The sequence below is a fragment of the Impatiens glandulifera genome, chromosome 7 (genome assembly GCF_907164915.1).
Source record: "Impatiens glandulifera chromosome 7, dImpGla2.1, whole genome shotgun sequence".
Lineage (NCBI taxonomy): Eukaryota > Viridiplantae > Streptophyta > Magnoliopsida > Ericales > Balsaminaceae > Impatiens > Impatiens glandulifera.
Window position 1 is genome coordinate 36,907,203 of NC_061868.1, and position 9,272 is coordinate 36,916,474.

The window sequence follows — 9,272 nt, forward strand, 5'->3', positions numbered from 1 at the left end:
TCAACCAAAACTTTCCACTTTTTGAAAACCACAAATACATCAGATTTGTTCTTCATGAAATATATCCATACCTTTCTCGTCGAATCAACTCTAAACATCACGTAGTAGTGTGATCCGCGAATAGAAGAAACATGTGAAGGTCCTCACACATCACTGTGTACCAATTCTAGTCTTTCTTTCTTGAGCTCTTTCTCAATCTTTAATAAACTCACCCGTTTCTATTTTCCAACAATGTAGTTTTTGCTTAACTAATATTCAACACACTTCAGTTTTGGAATCTGACCATTCTTTAAAAGAATTTTCATATTTTTTTTGCTCATATGGTCCAACCTATAATGCCATAACTTATTTTTCTTCGAGTCATTAACTATACCTTGTTGTAAGTACCATCAATCATTTTTAAGTAATTTTTTTATATTAAATATACCTTGTTGTTAGTAGATGGTTTCTCATACATATCAGAAAGAGTTTTTATTAGACCCATGGTGGTCTTCCTCTTTACTACATTGTGAGCAACTGTCTTGGTTAACGTCATTCAGACAACTTTCAAAACCTGTTTATCAAAGAGTTTCCATTCAACTTAATTCATCTTCTTTAGTTTCTCACTCAAAGGAACATGAAGTTTTTTTTCCATAGAGATAATCCTCAATCTGCATCCTCTAGAAGTCATAATTTGTTCCATCGAGAACACACGGTCATGGATGGATCTAGGCTAAGTTTCTCGGTCATCAAGAACACCAAAATTGCAGGTTTTATAGTTTTGTTTAAGGCTTGAATCATTTGATCCGAGGGCATGGGAAGCTTCACAAAGCTCCCATAATCATTATGGACATCATCACGATGTGTCATTCAACCAGGATGATGTTCCATTTGGTGTAAAAACCGAGTTTTTGATTTTGGGGCTTTAATGAAGTGTATGGAGCTTGTCGATCACTTCCTTATGATTTATATAATTGATTGGAACCAAAACATGTACACTAGCTATTTGTTTTGACCAATTCAAGAACTTGAAATTTTCATTTTTTATGAAAATGTTGATTTTGATCAAACATGATCGAGATAGATTGGAATTGGTCCAAATATATTCCCAACATCATTGGAAACATGTTAGGAAGCTTTCTAGGTTTCTATTTTTGAGCAATAACTCAAGAACAAAAAACCCGATTTTAAGATTTTCCAAATTCAAATTTGGAGTTTTCTGTTTTAGATTGATCGGGTTTTGTTTTAATAAAATGTTGTAAATGATCATATGATTGTTTTCAAATAAAAAAATCCAACAATTAGACATTATATGAAAATGTGAAAACTTAAATGTAAAAATTTCAGTTTTAAACTAGAAGATTGAATTAAAGGATGATTGAAAACTTACCAAGAATTGGAGAATACTTCTTAGCTCTTGTGGAAGCTTTAAGGATGTCCGGATCCGAGCTTAAGGTCTTACACAAAATTTCCAAAAATCTAGAAGTTTAAAGCTTAATGGTGGATTTCTGAAAATGTTTGATTGGAGGCTTGAGAGTGAATCTATTGCCTTCAGATTAATCAAGGGAGGGTATTTATATCCTCCTAAGGTCAGTTTGTGAAGCAAATATTTTCCATTTAGTCTAAAGACCATTGATGGTATTTTGACCATTCTATAACTAGTTGCCAATATAGACATCAATGATGCGCCTAGATGTAAGGGAAATGATCACCGAAATAGAGTGATCATTTCAGCTTTTGAACGAGGTCAAAAGGTGAAGTAATGGTAGAGTTACATTTGTGAAAAATCAAAGATGGCTGATGTTCTTATCTACTCGTGATCGCGAGGAAGACGGCGAACTAGGCATGAAACGACATTGTTTCAGGCGAGATATCGAATGTGGGACGTTCTGTCCACATTCTATCAGCGTTGGGGTGCGCGTTAGGTGATCCTATGCTTCGCGAGCACGCCTTTGCTGCATTACTGCGGGCAACACAAACAACTCTTGGGCGTTGGATGATTTCCAACGCTATCCGATGGTTGTGGCTTCTACTACAACGTTTCTTCTAAGTTTTGGCCACACTAGATCTTAGACCATTTTCAGCCTTAAGGGTTTGTTTAAAATTAATTTTTCTTTATTAATTTTGACTTTTTTTAATCTTAAGAATATACAAAATATTTTTAATAAATATGACATATATTTTGCCAATTTATTTTATTTTCCTTTTATATATTTTTGGGTTTAATAAATAATTTATTTGGGATAAAATGAATACAACATTTATCTTAAAATATTTATTTTAATCCCTTTTAATTTTTTTAAAAATAATTTGAGATAAAATGAGTAAAACATTTATGCCAAATAATTTTATTTTTTCATTGTCTATCATCTTTTAATTAATTAAGGTTTAATTATCATAAAATTAATATAATTAATTATTTTTAATCATGTTTTGTCCTTAATTTTAATTATTTAAAAAATAATAAAAATAATTATTTTTAAATTGGATATGTAAAATTTTTGTGTTTACAAAACACTGAATTTTAAAATTATTTCTAAAAAATTATACTCAAAATTATTTCAAATTATATATATGGGAAAATATAAGTATAGTAATACTACTTTGTTATAATTTAATTTTTGTAAGTAAAATTTCATTTTTTTTTAAATTTAACCTTTCGGGATGAATGATAAAAATATTAATATTTCAAAATATAAAAATATTGAAGTATTGTTGCATTTTATTTAATAATTTGAACAATTTTATTAAAAATATTTAATTTAAAGTTAAATAATCAAATCAACTAAAGTTTTAAAAGGTAAATATTTTAAAAAAAAATTATTAAAATTTTTTTTCATTCTTTAAAGTTTATTCTCTATACATCTATTCGAAGATTAAATTCTATAAATACCCTCACTAGGTTATATTATTCGTGTGTGCATTTTGAAAGAAGGATCAACGGCAAAGGCGATCGAGAAGGAGATACGCATAGAGGAAGTGATATGTCTTTTACAAGTGGAAATGAAGGAGTTCCCGAAGCGCTATCGCCCCTTATGCAATTTGAACGCCAATTCGTTCTACAGACTCCAAAGCTTGATTGGTAAGAATTTAATAGATGAGATCCTCTATTACGAATCCAAAATTACCCCTCATAGTTAGTAATATTTAAAATATATGTATATATTATTTTTTGATTTTCCCTTCCCTGTGAGGGAGAACATGTGGGTTCCGTAGTAGAGGATCCCTGTTAGATAAATTCATACCGGTTCAAATAAACCTAACTTAAACAAACTTCCTATGCAGGAACGAGGAACCGGACCGGATGAATAAGAAAACCAAATGAAGTAACTGAACCGGTCAAGGTACCAAACCGATCAAGCATACTTAGAACGTAACCGAACAAAGGAAGGATCGGCCAAAGCTCAAACAGCCGATCAATCCACAAGACAAACATAACCGGAATAAGTCCGGTCACTTCACTATCAAAAGATATTCGGCCAAGTCAAGTGGCCAACCTAGGCCAAGTCAAGAGGCCGACCTGCACAAGAAGACACTTTAGGTATCTGTTGAGAATGATACCAGAGGAACAGACTGAATACTTCCACATCCATGCAAGTCTGAGGAAAGACTGTAGACTGCAAAAAAAAACAGTACTACCGGATCCTTCTACTTCGGGATAAGCCAGAAAAGAGATCTTCAAAGTACAGACAACTGTCCAAGCAGACAGTGCCTACATTAAGTAAAAGACAAACCCAGCAGGTTTGCCTTACAGACCGGCAGGTCTGAAACAGGATGCCAGGTCTGAGATTGACCGTCAGGTCTGAGGAGAAGACCGCAGGTCTGAGACGCTGAATCACTGCACCTCTGATCAGCCAATCAGATTCAAGGCAGTGAAATATGACCGTTGGCATATTTCACCTATAAAAGGAGGCAGTTGAAGAAGAGTAAATGCAGTTACAAAAAGCGGGAAAAACATTGGGATAACAAGAGCTAAGAGCATTTACTACAAGTGATAACAGTGTGGTATTCTAAGAAAGCCTAAGTGCTAAGTTCTAAGTGTGTGTGCTACAATTTCGGTGTAAATTGTAAGAGTGTTATCGAGCAGAGAATAAGTCTCGATCGGATTGTACTTGTATTCCTTAGTGAATATCCTTCTCGCGGTTTCGAGAGAAAGGGGTGACGTAGGAGTTTTATCTCCGAACATCCATAAAATCTGTTGTGTCATTTACTTTCTGTTGGCTTCATTACATAACCGACTAATCTAACAATACCGCTCAGAACCGAATCTACATTAACCACACCAAGTATCCAGATTGCCGAAACCGACCCACCATCCTTCAAATCTCCATCATCCGAAACCGATTCCGCCTATCACACAAGCATACCGCTTCAACCTGAAAGCAAACCTCTTCCGCGCTTGAACCAAGTTCAAGGGTTTGTGACAGGTTGTGTAGTATTGAAACCCCGGTGTTAATCTCTAACAGGATTAACCACCACCCTACGAGTGAGAACCGCTAACCGGTCCAACCCCCGGTCCACCAACGGCGACCTAGATCCTAACAATTGGTATCAGAGCAGTTAGTTTCAATACTCAAGCAAGCATGTATCAAGATAGGCCTCCAATGCTGGAAGGTGATGACTTTGCCAACTGGAAGGCACGTATGCACCTACATCTAGTCACCTTGGATGATGAAATGGAGTCCATTCTAACCGAAGGACCGATAATCATTGATAAAGAAAGAAAGGAATGGACGGCCGAAGATAGGAGAAGGAACAATCTGGACAACCATGCAAGAAACCGGATCTCCAACAGCGTAGACAGAAACACATACTGCAAGATCAGAGATTGCAAAACCGCGAAGGAGACATGGAACACGGTCATCCAGATCTTTGAGGGAAATGAAAGAACTAAAGAGAACAAAATAATGGTAGCCACACAAAGATTTGAAAGCATCAAAATGAAACCAGGGGAAACTATGAAAGAATACAGTGACCGGTTCACTGGTGTATTAGATGAGTTAGCAAATCTGGGTAAGAAGTATGACAACAAAGAGGTCATCATGAAAGTTTTGAGGTCTCTTCCAAGTGCCTGGGATATAAAGACAATGGTCATGAGGGAATCAAAAAGCCTACGTAAGATGAAACTATACGATGTATTCGAAGATCTTAAGGCATATGAGTTCGAGATGAATTCCAGAACTGAAGAGGAAGTCTCGGTCTCGACGTCAACCAGAGCACTGATCACATCTACGGAACCGGCTGCACCTGTACCTGCCCCTATACCTACACCTGCACCGGTACCGACTCCTGCACCTGCACCGATCAGAACCGCCGAACAGTTTACTGAGGATGCCATGGCAATGCTTGCACAAAAGTTTGGGAGGTTCATGAAAAGGAGCCAACCGACAAACAACTACTATGGTGACAAATCCAATGTAAGATGCTATAACTGTAACTGTATGGGACATTTTAAGTGGGAATGCAGGAAACCAAGGAGAGACACACAGAAACCAGACTACCAAAATAACCGGAACAACTATCAACAAATCGGTGAAGGAAGTGAAGTACCGAAAGCACTGATAGCCGATGATGGAGGAAGTCTATGGGCTCACAGTGACAGTGACGATGACCTCACATGTCTCATGGCAAATGAGGAACAGGTATTTGACTCTCCCTGTGAAGAATTTACTAAAGATGAGTTATATAATGCATTGAATGACATGGTAGAGGAATATAAGAACCTACTGACCATGTTACCTAAGCACCTCAACCTCAAAGCCGATCCCATAGCACCTACCCCAGTAGAACCAGAGGTACCCATTATAACCGAACAAGAAGTTATACAACCTGATGATACCCATACCCTAGAAACCGAATTAGAACTTAAGATTGAGCAACCCAGTGAGCCGACTAGAGAACTAACCGAAAAAGAGAATGCCCGATTTGAGTATACGATGGCCGCCTATAGGAGATCTACCGATATAGTAAAGAACTTGAATAAAGAATACAGGCATCCTCGTTGTAAGAATGGCCTAGGATACACAGAGAACAAATCTAAAAACCGAAAATCCATATGGAAAGCAAAGCTTACAAAAGGAAACCTTCCCTTCATAAAATTCCTTAGGAGCACCTGTACAGCTGAAGAAGAGGAGACCGAATACTATAGGAAAGAAAAGACAAAATATGATTATGTTGGCCCAACCGACTCATGGCTTGATCTTGAGAAAAGGAAAGCAGAAATCCTAAAATATAAGAAAGACTTTCCTGAACCACGTAGGTCAGCCTATAGACCATCACCATTTAGGTCATTTGCAGGAAAACCGAAAAACACCAGACCAAATGTCAGAAGAACAGTTGAAACTTTAGCAAAGAAGACCGTACGATTCATCAAAGTTTGGGTACCTAAGGGACTAACCGCATGTGGACCCAAGTAAATGTGGGTACCAAATAGTTGTAAATATGTACATTTTGCAGGACCCAAAGAAGCGGCTAGGAAACTCCGAATGGTTCTTGGACAGTGGTTGCTCCAAACACATGACCGGAAATAGCAATCTGCTAACCGACATTAGATCAGCAACCGGTGCTCTAATCACATTCGGTGACAACTCCAAAGGTAAAACCGTGGGCAAGGGTAAGATTGTCCATGGTAGCCTAACTATTGATAATGTACTTTTAGTTGAAAACCTACGTTTTAATCTACTTAGCATTAGTCAAATGTGTGATGCTGGATACACGGTAGAATTCCTTAAACATGCATGCTTAGTTAAGAATTCTCAAGGAATAGTACTACTAACCGGAAATAGGATAGACTGGAAAACTAGAGTAGAACATCCTATATGCATGATAGCTAAAACTGATCAAACCTGGCTATGGCATAAGAGACTAAACCACCTAAACATGAAAACCTTAAACTACATTCGTGGTAAGAAACTAGTTGAAGGCATCCCGGATATAGTATTTAACCAGGATAAGGTTTGTTCAGCATGCCAGATGGGTAAACAAACTAGGTCATCATTTAAAAGCAAAGGAAATCTACAATCTAGCCGATGCCTAGATCTCCTTCACATGGATCTATTTGGACCAATTCAGGTCATAAGCCTAGGAGGTATGCTTTACACCATGGTAGTTATTGATGATTACTCTAGATATACATGGGTAATATTCTTACCATCTAAACGTGAAACGGTGTCAAATCTAATCACTCTTCTTAAGCGTTTGCAAAATGAAAAATCAACTCGTATTAATTGTATTAGAAGTGATAGAGGTACCGAATTTACTAATAGCACATTAACTGCATATCTTGATGAATCCGGCATTAGACACGAGTTGTCTAGTGCCAGGACTCCTCAACAAAATGGCCTGGCCGAGAGAAGAAACCGAACTCTCAAGGAAGCCGCACGGTCCATGATAGCCGATTCCGGCATTGCTCAGAAATATTGGGCTGAAGCTATCAACACTGCATGCCATACACAAAACCGGTCCTTGATTAACAGATTTCACAACAAAACACCGTATGAGGTTTATTTTAACAGAGTTCCTAAACTTAAATACCTCAGGATTTTCGGTTGTAAATGTTATATTCATAATAATGGTAAAACCCAACTCACTGCTTTTGATGCAAAGACCGATACCGGCATTATGCTAGGATACTCCTCAGTAAGCAAAGCATATAGAGTGTATAATAATAGAACTGCAACCATGGAGGAAACAATTCACGTTGTTTTCGATGAATCGGTTGAGAGCAATACTGCTTCATGTTTTGATCTACACAACAGACTGGAAAACAACGATATTCATTCTGATAGCGAAGATGAGACTCCGGTCTTCAGGCGGTTTGTCCATGACCTAACGGGTAATATTGATACCCAGCCGGATCAAGCTGTTCCACAACAGGAAGCTGACACCTCGATCCAACCAGAGGAAGCCGGTCGGTCTGACAATCTCGGTCAGCCTACCGACATGTCTAGCCTTGATCAAACAAACGGTAATCTGGTAGACACCCCTGAACTGAATCTCAGAAGAAATAGTAAACATCCTCCTGAGCACATCATAGGTGACCCTTCAGAACCTGTTCGAACTAGGAGTCAACTTCTGGAAGGATATTTTAACTCTGCTTTCATATCCCAGATTGAACCGAAAAGAATAGATGAAGCATTGTCAGATCCGGATTGGATCTTGGGAATGCAAGAAGAACTAAACCAGTTTGAGAGTAGTAAGGTCTGGTACTTAGTTCCTAGACCGAAGGATCAATCGGTCATAGGGACAAGATGGGTATTCAGAAACAAACTCAATGAGGACGGTTTGGTCACGAGGAACAAAGCCAGATTAGTGGCTCAAGGTTACAAACAGGAAGAAGGCATTGATTTTGAAGAGTCATTTGCTCCTGTAGCCAGGATTGAAGCCATTAGAATTTTTCTTGCTTTTGCGGCTTTCAAAAATTTCAAAGTTTTTCAAATGGATGTTAAGAGTGCATTCTTAAACGGTGACCTACGTGAGGAAGTGTATGTTGAACAACCACCTGGTTTTAAGAACGCTGCACTTCCAAATCATGTATACCGGCTGAATAAAGCTTTATACGGTCTAAAGCAAGCACCTAGGGCCTGGTATGATACACTAACCGCATTTCTATTAGAGCATGATTTCACCATCGGTTCAGTGGATAAGACCTTGTTCAAATTTGAAAAGAAGGAACATATCCTACTTGTTCAAATCATTTTTGGTTCCACTGACCCCAAGCTTTGTGATAAATTTTCAAAAATGATGACTGACAAGTTTGAAATGAGTATGATGGGAGAATTAAGTTTCTTCCTAGGTCTTCAGGTTAAACAACTCAAGGAAGGAACATTCATCAGTCAACCTAAATATACCAAGGAGCTAATAAAGAAGTTCGGGATGGACACCTGCTCCTCGGCTGCTACTCCAATGAGCTCATCAGTTAAACTGGATAGGGATGATGAAGGCCAATCAGTGGATCAAATTGCATATCGGGGGATGATCGGCTCCCTGCTATATCTGACAGCAAGTAGACCGGACATCCTGTTTGCAGTTGGTGTATGTGGGAGATTTCAAGCAAATCCAAAGCAATCCCATTACACAGCCGCAAAGAGGATACTGAAGTATCTAAAGGGCACACCTGATGTCGGTCTGTGGTATCCAAAGGACTCATCATTCAATCTAACGAGCTACTCAGACGCAGACTATGCAGGTTGCAAAATTGATAGAAAGAGCACCAGCGGAACATGTCAGTTTCTAGGTGACCGACTGGTGTCATGGCACAGCAAGAAGCAGACATCGGTGGCTACATCAACCGC